At 45.2% G+C, this 12,135-nt stretch overlaps 1 long non-coding RNA gene across 1 annotated transcript in view; it reads right to left on the bottom strand.

The window, feature by feature from the left end:
• Window positions 1-12,135, bottom strand: part of LOC309611384 — a 216,857-nt gene that overhangs the window by 102,604 nt on the left and 102,118 nt on the right. The window contains exon 3 of the long non-coding RNA XR_014234495.1: window positions 10,440-10,593. This is a non-coding gene — a long non-coding RNA (uncharacterized lncRNA). The remainder of the gene's footprint in view (window positions 1-10,439; window positions 10,594-12,135) is intronic.

The raw sequence follows: 12,135 nt of genomic DNA, 5'->3' as shown, positions 1-12,135 counted from the left end.
TAAAGGGACAAGAGTACTATTTGAACTCAAATGAATCTTGAATGTCATATTGGCATGACTGCAAAAAAATAATAATTCATGAACTACTAGAAGAGAAAAATTTATACCATTGAAGAAGTCCCCAAAGTGATACCACAGGAAAAAACAAAAGATCAACAAGATTTTCAATAGGGTTTTTTGTTTGTTTGTTTTTATTGTTGTTGTTATTTGTTTGTTTTGGTCAAATGAGTTTGGAGAGAGCCTTAGGTTTAACAAAGAGGAAGCTTCTTTTTTCCCCAATTGCAGGACTTCTCAGAGCTTTTGAAGAAAATCTCTAAGGAAGGAGGTGGTTAGGGCTTGTGACATTGCTTAAATGCTTTTCTTGAGGAGCACCTTCTGGAAGTAATGGTACTTGGACAACACTTTGGGAGACATGGCAGTAAAGATTGCTGCTATTTTTCTAGAAAGGATTGGGCTTTCTCAGGAGCTGGTGAGTTCACAGTTAGTGGAGGTAATAAACTGGGAGTAGATAGGGCCACTGGGCTTTCTCACAGGGGATCTATATTGAGGGTTGGATATCGGATTAGGTACATTCCAAAGCCCGTTCCAACCCTGGGATTCTGGCACTCTGAGATATAGACTTCACTCGACACACAAGGAGAGCCAAACCTTATGAGCTCATGATTGTTGCCTTGTTATTCAACAAAAGGAATTCATTTTCCTTTTCTCAACATGCACTGGTTTTCTCTTTTAGATACTGCTCATGGTTATCAATATTATTATTGGTAGTACTTAATATTTATAAGGTGCTTACCACATGCTGAGCACCATGCCAAAAGTATACATAATTTAGCTCATTAAGTCCTTCCAGCAAAGTGGGGAAGCAAGTTACTATTATCTTCATTTTATACCTGAGGCTCAGAGAGGTCATGTGACTTGGTCAATGTTGAACAGTTAGTCAGTAGAAGAGTTGAGAAACAAATCCACCTCTGACTCTAGAATCCAAGGTTGGCTGCGGAATGGCAATCCTGGAATCAGGATTGGTGTCTGGAATCAGAAAAAACTGACTTACAGCTATGACTCTACCATTAACTTGCTGTGTGACCTTGAGCAAATTACTTAAGTTCTCTGGACATCAGCTTTCTTTATCATAAGAGGAACTGAGCAAAATAAATCTGATGCTCTTGGATTGTATCCAAAGAAGTATAAGGGCCTAGGATACGGGACATATTTTCATTAATTTATTTATCCACTCACTACTTACCCATCCATGAATAAACACCCCTTAACACTTAATATCGTTATTATTTATAGATATCTCTGATGCATATGAAGCACTGCAAGTTTCATCAGGTGATGGGGAGGTTTTGTTTTGTTTTTTTCTCAGCTGGAAGTTCAGGCCAGTCGCTAACTCTAGACAAAACTCACTGTGTGACAAGTTGCTTCTCAGAGCTTCAGTTTCCCCATCTATAAAACAAGGGGTTAAACTTACATGCTTTCCAACTCTGACCTGCTCTTAAAGCAGTGTTTCCCAAAGTGGGCGCCACGAATCATCCACATCAGAATCACCTGAGATATTTATTACATAAATATTTCACCCAAGACATATTCAATTTAAACATCTGGAGTGGGAATTTGCATGTTTAACAAGCTCTCTGGTTAATTCCTACACTCATACTATGAAAGAACTGTTCTAAAGTGCTAATTCAAGGACAACATTTCTCAAAGCCGTTTTGTCTAAAAACAATTCCTTTGCTTTACCAAAGGGAGTCCTATGGCCAAAACGAGTTGGGAAAGGTTAATAACCTAAATAACTGTTGGAGATTTGCAATGTGCATTAGCATACTAAAGACTCTAAATGCGCTATAGTAGAAGAAAAATTTAACCGAGTCTTTCCCAAGTGTATCTTGTATTTGATGATGGAAAATCTGCAAAGAAATCCCCACCCCCGGCTGCCTAAGGAGCATGCTTGAAAATTAGTATTCTCCAGAGCACCTTCTGAGAAAAAAATAAATCTAGGTGACATATAAAATGCATCAGAGTCAGAGCTCAATAGTCATTGGTTGGTTGCCCAATAATGGAAATGAAAAATAAATGGATTCTAGTCAGAAAGGTGTGTTAGGGAGTTGATTGGAACCCACACACCTCTGCTGGAAGTTCTCCAAGGGAGCACTTAGGAGCTCCCCAAAATAGAACACTTAATCCTTTACGCCTGACTCAGGCCAGAGGAAGGCATGGCCTGGGTGATTCAGCCCTTTGCTCCCTGTTGAAACTGTTGACTTTGCCATCTAACCTCTTTGATGGTGCTGAAGTCGGGATTTTGTTCATCTCCAAGGTACCCAGGTTGAAAGAGCTCAGATTAGCTCCATGACTCAGGGGTTTACTCTGCCACTTACATGTGCTATCCCAGAACAGAACCCAGGTTGGCTCCGCCACGTGTGAAATTCCTCTGCGCTACTCAGACCCAGCCCTCAGGCCCAGCCCTCCTCATACCCCCTCTGAAGCTTGCAGCTCAGTTCCAGTGTGGACCCTGGCTGGTCTGAGTCACGATGATGCAACTTCAGCCTCCTCGTTCTCCCTGAGGCTCTCCTTCTTTGTCTGTCCCACGGGTCAAGTTCCTGGACTCAAGAGTCGATGAGGGGCCTGAGTCAACTGTGAGAGCTTCAGGCAGCATCTAGTTTCTAAGCCCTACAATGTGCTCAGCGTCTCATGGAAAGCAGGAGACACGAAAGCTGCCTCTTGCTGTTTCTTTGTGAATTCTTCCAGAATTCATCAGATGTTGCCTTGAGGATGAATGCAGATGATGAATGATTAGGGAATTGACTCAGAAAGGATGAATCCAACCTTGTGTCATAGTGAGCATATTTTAGGGGATGCAGGCATCAGGTTGGAGGTTAGAAGCCTGACATTCTCAGTTCTCTTTTCCAGGTCATCAACCATGTATTCAAGCTAAACGCGAACTCTCACTGGAATGCAGTGTCCATGGAAGCAGAAAGCTCTTCTGTTTTGTCCATCACTTTTTCCCCAGTGCCTAGATTAGCGTCTGGCACAGAGTTGATGCTCAACAAATAAATATCTGTTTAATGTATTCAACCAACATTTTGGTAGACTGAAGGTGACAGTAAACTCTTTGACACTTGTCCCATTAAAAGGCCACGTCTCCATTCCTTCTCCTGAACCCAAACTCTGCAACTGATCAATAGGATACGGTAGCTGGACTTCGTATATGGTGGCTCGGGGCACCAAGAAACCCAGGAAAAAAGTAACAAGGATTCTTATGACCCAGCCTTGGAAGTCCTAAGATGTTACTCCCACCATATTTTATTGGCCGGCGAGTCATTGAGGCCATTCCAGATTAAAGAGGAGGGGACACAGGCTTTACCTCTCAATGATGCATACAGCATGTGGCCCATTTCCCAAGGATTTGACTGTCTCCTCAATGGGAGGAGAAGCAAAGCATCTGTCACCATCTTTCATCTACCACATCTACATTTCAAGGTTGTTAAGAGGATGAAATCTGATGATTTATACAAAGTGCCTAGTGTGTTTCTGCACATAAAGAAAGACATCCCTTCCTCTGGGTAGATACAGCTATTTGGCTAGCAGAGGTTGGGCTAGGACTTAGCACTCTTGAACAAGATCCAGCCTGCACCACTGTACACAGCAGCCCTGCCTAACACATGGAAAGCTCCAGTAACTGTCATCGATTGTGAAAAGCATCTGATACCATCACTGCAGTGGGCATCCCCTGTTTTGGACAAGTTAGTATCTATTTATTTTCCATTCTGGCCTCAGCATTCTGATTTCCCCTTTTGGGAATCATTCCCACCCACTGCATTACATGTAGTCTCAATGGGACAGTCACTCAATTCCTGCCTGCCCCTGGCCAAGAGACCATGTGACCCAAGGTGAGCTAATCAGACATTTTCTCCCTGGAATCTGAATCATAAGTAGAGTGACTCACACACCAAAGATTACTGGTGTTCATTCACTCCGAAAGCAGTTTGCGGGGGGAGCGACTGTCTATTACCTCCTGCTACTCAGATCCCACGCTTGACAAGTTCCCTGTCCCTTCTGATATCTGGCTCTTTTACTTTGTTAGCTACTTGATACTCTTCCAATAACACCATTTCTGTGTGTGTTAGCAGAATAGGTTTCTGTTGCTTACATCCGAATAACCTGATAAAGATACTTATCATTGGTGCCTTTGTTCTGACCACAGGGGTCTCTTTCTTTTCCCTGAAACTCCTGCACCTTTATCGCCTGCCTTTTTCCATATCCTCTTTGCAGCTGGTAAAACGCTGTCATTAACATTTGGTTGGTATTTTCTCTTCTGGGTCAAACCATCAGCAAGTGGCTCCGTGTAAAAAAGCACGTGTAGGTGTTGGAGTCGGTCAGCTCAAATCAGTTCTAAGTTAAAGCTGTGTGACCTCAGTCAAAGTCACTAACCATTCAAGTCTCCATTTATTTGTCTTCAATCTGAGAATACCTGATTCTCGGATTGGAGGTCAATACATACTGGTTTCCTTCTACGTAACATGAGGATCTCCTGTTTGCCCAGCCTTGAACTAGGCACTGGGAAGGATCCAGAAATAGAAAAGGCATAAACCCTACTTTCATGGCGTTCGTAACTGGGGAGGGTGGGCAAAGCCACGCAAAGAGATCAACAGCCATAATGTGGGAAGCGGGCATTGTAAGCAGGACAATCATCGCACGTATCCTGCAGTGACATGGGTCAGCTCAGTGCCGAACGCTTCATACACATGCTTCATCCTCACCGCGACACTGAAAAGGAGATACGATGCTTATCCACACGATACAGGTGTGCAAACTACGGCTTTGCGTAGCGCAGCTGGGCTTGAATGCAGATTTGTCTGACTCTGCACCCATGCTCTTAACCGACATACTACACCACTCTCTGCTGTATCACCTTCGTATTCCTTTTCATGCCCCTAGGAGATATCTTAGTTTCCTAGAATATTTCAGCTAGAATGGGCCAGGGTAGTCCTTGTGATAGCAAGCGGTCTTCATCTTGTGGGTCAGCTCTACATAACAGATAGTCACCACCTGGACCACCATTTGGGATCCTGGTAGGAAAGAGACGGTACCCCTAAATTGGGTAATTCAAGGACAGGTAAATACAGAGCTATCTACAGAGATGTGGGAACGGTATAGGAGGTCACAAGGGATGGTGCGGTACTGTGAGGCTAGCAAAGTGGGGAGCCGTTACCACTCTTGGGCCAGAAGAAATGAGAGGAGGGTGAGGCTATGAGAACACAGAGAGAGTGTGGATCTGGGAAGGGGCTGTTGATAGGAGCTGTGGTCCTCAAACAACTGACACAGCCAACCCACAGCAACTCTGCCGTGAGGGAGCTCAGGCACCAAACACCCTGACCTTGTTCTCTCTCTCCTTCTGATTTCTTGCCAGTGCTTTCCATTGGCTGAGCCCACCCAGAGCACACAGGGCATGGGGCCCATCAGTGCAGGCCATGCAGGTCTGCTTCCCAGAGCACAGAGCACACGTGGAACCAAGGAAACACCCAGCAAACGTGCAGCCACTGTTTCTTCTGTGGGCGCAGAAGCAAAGGCATGGAGGGATAATAATCAAGTGAAGTCTAGGCTGACCCACTCAGAGAGGTGCCAAGGGAAGGACATTTTCCAGGTCACAAGTGGTGAGTTCTCATTCCAGAAAATTCTGGAACCCAGGTCTTCTGACCCCAAACCCTGTGCATCTGCCACTATACCCCGTTGTTATTTCTCACCCAGGTGAGAGGTGTGCTGAGACTATGGGTAAAGGATTGGTGTCCAAGCTGGGAAAGACAAGACCCCACCCAAGGAGCCTTTTATACAAGATGGCCCCTTTCAATCCATCCTTTTATTCAACATTTATTGAGCACCAACTGAGTAATGATGCAGACAGCATGAATCTCATCCCTAAGGATTTGACTCTGGTGGAGGAGACAGACAAATAAGCACACGTGTACAGTTAACATGAATAATTCCTACGATACAAGGGTAGGCAGTGTCTAGAAGAGGAAGCCCGGGAGGAGAGGCAGACCCTTCTACCCACAGGTCAGAAAGGGCTTCCCTGAGAAAATGAGGCTCAAGCTAAGTCCAGACACAAGGGGAGCTGTCCTCAAGGTGGACATGATTCGGAAGGGCATTCCAGACAGAGGGGGCAGCTCGGGCAAAGGTGTGGAGGCTTGAAATATCTAGATCCATCCGGGGGTGTAAAAAGAGGTCAGTGCAGCTGGAGTGGAAGGTGCTAGATGGGACACGGGGACCGAGAAAGAATTGAGGCTTGAAACGTAGACAGGGTCACCTCCAGGAGATGTTCTGAGTCATGCTAAGGAGTTTGGGCTTTATCCCGAGAGGGACGGGAGGTGGGAGAGATGCTAGTCACGCCCTAGCCCACATCCCCAGGGTCTGATGTCAGCACCCCATGTCCACCAGGCATCGCCTTGTCTCTGCTTTGCGTCTTCCAAAGCTGCAAAAGGCTTGCCCAGCCATGCACAGGTACAGCCCAGGAAAGCAGAGACGTGAGCACCCTTGGAGGTAACTCTAAACAGAGGATGGGATACATTTTCCGGTAGGTAAATGCTCTAGTCGTTGTCTCCTCCGGTGGGAAAATTCTGCAGTGTGAGGCATGTTCTATGCAGAGCCCCTAAGCTTCCCAGGGAACTGAGCCCCAGGTGCCAGGAATAACCAGCTTTTTAACACACACTTTATTCTCTCTGCTCCCTTCTCCAGCCCACTGTTCTACTCCTTCACTTCTCTTTCCTGTGAGCGTCTCTCAGATAAGCTAGCTGTATCCAAACCCCTCTCTCCTGCTTAGAGGACGAAACCAAAGACAAGTAGACGCTGGAAGGTTCCAAGGCAGGAACCAGAAATAATGATGAGTATTCGATGATGATCAGATCAGAGGCTCAGAAAGGTCATTCCAGGGGTGGCTGGCATGGAAGATGGATTAGAGGGAGGCGGGACATAGAGTGAGAGAAGGGGAACGAGCTAGGAGGCTATTAGGAGCATCTTGAGGAAAAATAACCCAGACCAGAGCCGGGGGAGTGGTGATGGGTAGAACAAAGAATATTAAGGGTGTCAAAGTTTCTGTCCCCAAAACAAAACAATGGAAGAACACTCCTCTGGTCCTGAACTGAGCTGGGTGTCTCTCAACACCCTGGAACCAGAGTAAATCTCAGACCTAGAGTGTGTGCCTTTCTGAGCCCCTGACTCCGGGGGCAGTGAGCGGTAATCCCTTTAAAAAAGTGTTTAGAAGTAGAGAGAGGGTGGAGCAAAAGGTGCTTTTTACAAGGCTCAAACAAAAATTAAATGAAATGCACATATGCACATACATACACCCTCGGCTATGCCCATGGGGGAGAACACAGCAATTACTATTTATTCCAAAAATCTGAAGTGATTTGCGGGTGGGGCAGGGTAAGGTTATTTACGATGTGGGGTAGGAGGAACTTTCAGCTCCTGACTCTCTCCAATAAGTGACAGGCTGCCTGAGGGGAGTTTTCTCTCCTGCCAATGAACTTGCTTCTGCCAAACAAAGGTATTTGAAGAAAGCAAACTTCATGGATACAAGAGAAAGGGAGATAGATGGATAGATAGATAGATAGATAATAGATAGGTGATAGATAGATAGCTAAAAAGGAGAAGGCGTGAGGGGAAGTGGTCACTGCTGGTTTTGTGCTGTGCTTTGAAGTCTTAGAGCTGGAAACAGTCATAAATTTACTGGTGTGAGAGATAGATAATAAATGCCTCTCTTACTGTGGGGTTTTTCAGCTCATGTGGACTCAGCACCCAGGAAGCTCCCTCCTGGCCCCAAGACACCCCATATTTCCAGAGCAACACATTCATGCTATACTTGGCCAGTGGCCCAGAAACATTTTTGCTCCGTGATGTTCTTAAAGCCTCTGTGGCCACACATGTCTAGGGACGTGGTGAGGAGTGCGCTGGATGGGACGATCCTCTGCTGTGTGACCTGGAGCTGTAATTCAACTTCTCTGAGTCTCCATGGCCTCATCTAAGCAACGGGAATGAATATCAATGCTCAGATGTTGTAAAGATTAAGTCAACTAGCTGGCGGGTTGGGAAGGGGCTGGTATGCACTAAGTGCCTAATACAATAGAAACAGAGCCACAGGTGTAGAAAACAAACTTATGGTTACCGGCGGGCAAAGGGGAGGAGGGCTAAACTGGGAGATTGAGATTGACATATACACACTACTATATATAAAATAGGTAACTAACAAGGACCTACTGTCTAGCACAGGGAACTCTACTCAATACTCTGTAATGACCTATACGGGGAAAAAAATCTAAAAAAGAGTGGATATATGTATATGTGTAACTGATTCACTTTGTTGTATGGCAGAAACTAACACAACACTGTAAATCAACCAGACTCCAATAGAAATTAAAAACAAAACAAGACAAAAACCTTCTTACCCAAAGAAAATTCAGGGAAGCCTGACATTTCCCCGCACACTCACTTGCCCAAACATTGCCTCTGCCTCCTAAAGCAATGGTGCCCAACCTTCTCTTTGAATCAGAATCAACTGAGGACCTTTACAAAATGTTGATGCCCAGGCCCCCCTCCCCCCACTGAGTCTGGTTCATTTGATCTGGAGAAGGGCCCAGCCACCGGCATTTCTGCAAAGATTCAGTGCTTCTAACGTGCAACCATGGTTGAGAAAGACTTTGTTAAGAAGTCATCTAGCCTAGGGGTTGCAGAGCCTGGCTCTCTGTTCACCTGGGAACGGGTTCATTCGCCCTACCCTCCACGTACAGAACGAGAATCTTTAGGTGAAGAGTCTGAGAGTCTGCATTTGAAGATGTTCTTTGAGTCATTCTAATTTCAATGGAGACATCTTTTTTTCTGGGAACGTATCCCTGGAGTTCCAAGTCCAGGTTGGGAAGCCCTCTCCTGTGCGTCCATATTCCCTCTGCATGGTCCCCAGTCAAGAGTTTATCATGTACTCCGTGTCATAACCAAATGTTTGTACATCTCTTCATATCAGCGATGTTCAGCATTATTTCCTTGGCCCCTAGCCCAGTGCTTGACACATAGTAGGGCCCCAATAAGTACTTTTTTTTTTCGGCCGCGCCGTGCAGCTTTCAGGATCTTAGTTCCCTGACCAGGGATTGAACCTGGGGCCATGGCAGTGAAAGCGCCGAGTCCTAACCACTGGACCACCAGGGAACTCTCCAATAAGTACTCTTGGAAAAAAATCAGTGGATAGGACCCCTTTATTTCTCCACACCTACTTCCCACATGGCAGCCCAGCAACGCCCAGCTATTCTGAATCTACTTCCGAGAATTTGAAAATGCAGCATCCTCTATCTGAGGTCCCTTGGAAGAGATGCTCCCAGGGTTGGCTAACAACGATCATCCTAGAGTGACAGAATGCAGGAGGGAGCGTAACTGTGGCAGAGAAGGCCTCAGGTAACACACAGTTCACGCATGCCATGGGAGCTTTCTTGTCTTTGATCAGACAGCTGTCCCGCTCCCTGCCCCACCCCCAGATTTATAACTATACAGTGTGCTCTCAGGGAAAGAGCATAGACTTGGGGGTCAGAGAGCCCCGAGTTCAAATCCTGTCACTTACTCACTGTGTGATCTTGGGAAAATCACTTAACCTCTCTGAGCTTCAGTGTCTACTTCTTCAACATGGGGATGACGAGGTTCAAATGGCCGGGGCTGCTGTTAGGACTGATGGAGGTGGTAGGGAACATGTCACCACAGGTTCATGCTCTGTTTTAGGCACCATGTTTGAAACTGGAAGACGGTCCTGTAAGGCAGGTGTTACAATGTTCTGCATTTTACAGGAGGAAATGGAAGGTCAGGAAGGTTGAGTCACTTGCCTGTCATCAGCCACTTGTAAGTGGAGCCAACCCAACCCTGCCTTCTGCGTGTTTGCCAAGTACCCAGTCCAGACACAGGGCATAGTAAGTGCTCAGTAACCGCTCACCCCACTCCTTCTGCCCCATGACTCCTCCACCCATCACTAACATCCCAGGGGGAAAGAGACTTCTAAAAACAATCGAATTTCTCAGGTGCTGATAACTACGAACGTAGGAGTCCCGCATCCCAGGATGAAGAGTTTCTCCTCTATCTCAGCACTTACCCTAAATACCATTGTGTCTGCCTTTGAGTCCCTAAGCACGGCCAAGAAGGACCCAGAAGAGTTTTGCTGGTCAAGCAGGGACCAGCTAATGGAGAAGGGGCTGTTTCATCCCCTCCCTTGTTGCCCTGGTCGATTTGCATTGATCTCAGTTCAGCTGAGCGAGAGCCGTCTTTCAAAGTTTATTCTGGTGTCAATTTTTATAGTTCCCCCACAGATCAATACCAGGCAAAAACATTAAGGCAAACTTTGTGAAAGCTGATCGTTCAATATGAGTTTTATGAATGGCTCCCAGCCCCGGCTCTAAGCATTTGGAAGTAAGTGGTACCTTTAATCAGATGAGTGATAGAAGCCAGTCAATAAGGGCTGCTTTCTTCAGCCCTTGGAGGAAGAAGGGTGATGTCTTTGACTCCCTTTATCAGATGGCATTTGTTTTTCTCAGTTGAAGAAGCTGGCTGGGTGTAGTGGTGAAGAGCTCAGACCTAATGATAAATAAACGGATTTTTAAACATGGAACAAGGAGAAGAACAGGCATTTCACAGCAAAAGGAAATCCAAATAGTCAATAAATATAAGTAACGAGGTCCATCCTGACTAATAATCAAGTAAGTGTCAATTACAACCAAAAGGAGAGATTTTTTTTCCAGACTCATCTGCTTGGCAGGGGTTGAAAAACAAACGTGGTTGAATAACAGAGAGTCTCAGTCTCTGCTACTGGGAGAGTGAGTTGGTTTCAGCTCAATTTGGAGAGCAATTTAGAATGACCGTGCAAAGCTCACATATGAATATTGTATGACTTAGCAATCATACTCCTAAGTATACACACACAAGACTCTCACGAACATGCACTGGTGGACACAGATGAAGATGTCCATTGCAGTGTTGTCTATATTAGGGAAAACGTATAAACAAGCTGGGTGTCCATCATGAAGAGAATGATTAAATTCATCACCATGGCATCGTATAGTCAAATATCATACAACAGGGAAACAACAAGGCTATGTGCATCAAATGGACACGTGGAATACAAAATAATTTAAAAGTTGTTGATGAAAGATTTATAAATATAAAATATATAGAAAGATATATATACATATATATATAAATGACACCATGTATGAAAAGCTCTAAAACATACAAAGCAATGCTATACAGTGTTGATGAATAAATGTGAGGTAAATATGTGAGTAAGTAACAGCAAAAATCAGGGTGGTGTTTATGTCCTGACTGGGAGGGAGAGAAATGCGAGAAGCGAGAGCTGCATAGGGAACGTATATATATTTTGTGAGTAAAGATATCGTCCTTGGCTTCCCTGGTGGCGCAGTGGTTGAGAATCTGCCTGCCAATGCAGGGGACACGGGTTCGAGCCCTGGTCTGGGAAGATCCCACATGCCACGGAGCGACTAGGCCCGTGAGCCACAACTACTGAGCCTGCGCGTCTGGAGCCTGTGCTCCGCAACAAGAGAGGCCGCGATAGTGAGAGGCCCGCGCACCGCGATGAAGAGGGGCCCCCGCTCGCCACAACTAGAGAAAGCCCTCACACAGAAACGAAGATCCAACACAGCCAAAAAATAATAAATTGATTAATTAATTAAAAAAAAAGATAATTATAAAAAAAAGATATCTTCCTTAGGAAGAAAAAATGTAAAGCAAATATGGTAAAATGCAAGTTCTGTGAAGCCAGCAGTATCTGTTTGGTCGACTACTCTATCCTCAATGCTTAGCACCAAGCCTGCTACCTAGATGGTGCTTAATAAATATTTGTTGAATGAATGAGTGATGAACTTGAAAAATCTGGATGTTGGATCCATGGTGTCCTTATGTTTTTCTCCATCATTTTATTTGCTTGCAATATTTCACTGGGGAAAGGGGGAAAGGAAGGCAAAGAGACGAGAAAGCCAGACAAGCCTGGTTTCAAATCCCAGATCTTCTAATTAACATGATCTTCTGCTGAATCTGTTTTTCACTAACTTGTTATGGGTGAAGGAATTTGGCGGGAATAAAAGGATGAATGTTGGTGAAGTA

This window comes from Balaenoptera borealis, assembly GCF_965194805.1.
Source record: "Balaenoptera borealis genome assembly, chromosome: 14".
In the NCBI taxonomy this organism is placed as follows: domain Eukaryota; kingdom Metazoa; phylum Chordata; class Mammalia; order Artiodactyla; family Balaenopteridae; genus Balaenoptera; species Balaenoptera borealis.
The sequence above is the reverse complement of the archived record's forward strand: the minus strand, read 5'-3'. Positions and strand labels throughout refer to the sequence as shown.